We start from the raw sequence: 2,327 nt of genomic DNA, 5'->3' as shown, positions 1-2,327 counted from the left end.
TCACTGGCATTTTCCTAGAGGAATATAACGCAGGCCATGCTTAGAGGAAGCTAGAGGCCGAATCCTAGATGTTGGAAGTTTAGCCTCAGTTATTCTGCACTGGGATGGTCTCTCCCAGAAATTGAGGGGAGAGCTTGTCCAGTCTTGCTAGTATCTTACTGGTTCTCCTTCCCCCAAAGTACATCTTTTTGAATTTTTCCCACTAACCTTCCGGACTGTTAGCAAAAATGCAAAGACACTAAGGCCATGGGTTAGTCTTGAGGGCATCTCACAGAGGCCAGTTGATCAGAATTCGTGGTCACAGGCTTCTTCTCTCGTATTTCCCCTTTCGGGTACTTCGTTTGTAGACTGCCAGCCCTCGAAGGCTGGGACTACGTTCCCCATTTCCGTGAATATCCAGTGCTTGGCATAGGGCCTGAACGAGGTGGGCACCCAGTTAACACTTGTCAAGCAATTAGATGGATCGCAGGTTTGAGATGCATCGCGGTGTAGTGGAGCACTCAGGCTGGAATTCAGTTTTTCTTGTCATCTCCAGTTGCCCATGGACCTCTGTTAACCATTCATTACAGAGAAGGGCTTGTTAAGATGTTCTAGTTTGCGCATTTTAGATCTGTTATCATATACTGTCAACTTTCGATTTTTGGTGAGAGAATTTGCCCCCTCCTTCCTTGCGTTGTTGAGTCCCTCTTCGCTCTTCCTGCCTCCCGTTCATCCTTTCCTTTTGTCATCTAGCTTTTCTCCTTTCAGGCACTGTCTCAAGCTTTCAGAGTTCGTTTAGAAACGATCTAGTGACAGCATCTGGTGCGTCTACAGCTTCCGACTTCTGTAACCCCATTTCTCTGGCACAGCGGACCTGGCCAAGCTGGAGGCATCTTCCCAGTCTGCTTTGGTCCTTTAAAAGGAAGGAAGCCTTAAGATGTCCCCGGTTCTCCTTTTAGGGAGGTACTGTCTGCACCGCGTTTGGGAGCCCAGACGTGGCAGCCACGTCTCATCCTCAAGTACTTAACCTCTTTGTGCCTCAGTTTTTCAGGCTATAAAAAGGGGCTAATCTTATGCAGCTCACAGGGTCACTCTGTGAAGTGCTGGCACGGTGCCTGGATTACGGTTGATGCCTCGTAAGTGACTTGCTGTTATTATTGACTGTTATTGATTTTTGAGCTCTTTGCTCCCATACCTGGGCTGCCCTTACCTTCATCGAACATTGTTCTGATCTGATTGTGCATCTGTCTCCCTCATGACTTTCAGCTCTTCAAGGACAGGGACCATGTGTTATCATTATGTCCCCAGTGCCTTGCACAGTGTTTAGTCCATTCGTATTTGTTGAACTTGACTGCAGGTGGTTAGCGAGGTCTGTTTAGTCTTTGCTGACGTAGAGATACTGCTGCTTTGTGCCTAATCAGCTGGTTAATATGCAGAGTGATAAGTGAGGTGAAAGGGCATTAAACAAGATGAAGTCTGGGGTTGCCCCTTCTAAATCACCCACACGTGGGCTCTGGTTCTCTCCATTACCCTCATAGCAATGTCAGTGTTCAAATTTATAGAGCAGGTATAGGACAGGAGTAGACAGTGTAGAGCAAGAGTATGTACACACACACACACACACACACACACCTTAAGCATATATACCGTACATATAACACAGTGGCAATTAGGAAGGCAAAGTAAGATGTGAGAAAAATAGCATAAAACATTAATCCTTGAAAAAAATGAAGAGATGTAAGGACCAGAGTTTTGTTTATCAGTCTGTTTTAGTCACTGGAGAAAATCTCAGGAGTTATTATGTTCAGGAAAATACTAGAATGATGCTTTTTTTTTTTCCCTCTCAGGATTTGACAGGTTCTGAACTCTATACCCAGGCAGCCAGCCTCCTGCATCCTGTGATTTACACTACTGCTATCATTCTTCTCTTATGCCTCTTAGCAGTCATCGTCAGTTACACATACCATCACAGGTAAGAAATAAAACTTGACTTACAAGAGATAATTTTACATTTAATTAGGATAAAGTTAAGTTAAATACGATGCCATCTTTCCAAAATAAGAACAGTGATTTTAGAATACATACGAGCTTTGTTCATTTTATGTAGTTTGAGATATAAATAATCAGTAGATGAGATGTTCAATTCATCTTTTATGGTACCCAGACAGTTTGCTGGGTTCGTGTCTGGGAAGGAATGAGAGGAACATGTTGGAGGCTGGGAGGCGGGACGCAGGAGCAGCAGGGGTGAAGTTTGGTGGAAGCACGTTACCTGCAGAGGTGGCTGCCAGAACCAACCTGTGGCATTATTCCTGGCTTATGAGTTTTCACCTGTCGTGATAGTCTTTATT

At 44.6% G+C, this 2,327-nt stretch overlaps 1 protein-coding gene across 2 annotated transcripts in view; it reads left to right on the top strand.

Moving 5' to 3' along the window:
* The window catches only part of ADGRA3 (adhesion G protein-coupled receptor A3), a 105,429-nt gene that overhangs the window by 87,807 nt on the left and 15,295 nt on the right, over positions 1-2,327 (top strand). The window lies entirely within an intron of this gene.

The sequence above is a fragment of the Pteropus vampyrus genome, unplaced genomic scaffold, assembly GCF_000151845.1.
Source record: "Pteropus vampyrus isolate Shadow unplaced genomic scaffold, Pvam_2.0 Scaffold5, whole genome shotgun sequence".
Classification (NCBI taxonomy): domain Eukaryota; kingdom Metazoa; phylum Chordata; class Mammalia; order Chiroptera; family Pteropodidae; genus Pteropus; species Pteropus vampyrus.
The sequence above is the reverse complement of the archived record's forward strand: the minus strand, read 5'-3'. Positions and strand labels throughout refer to the sequence as shown.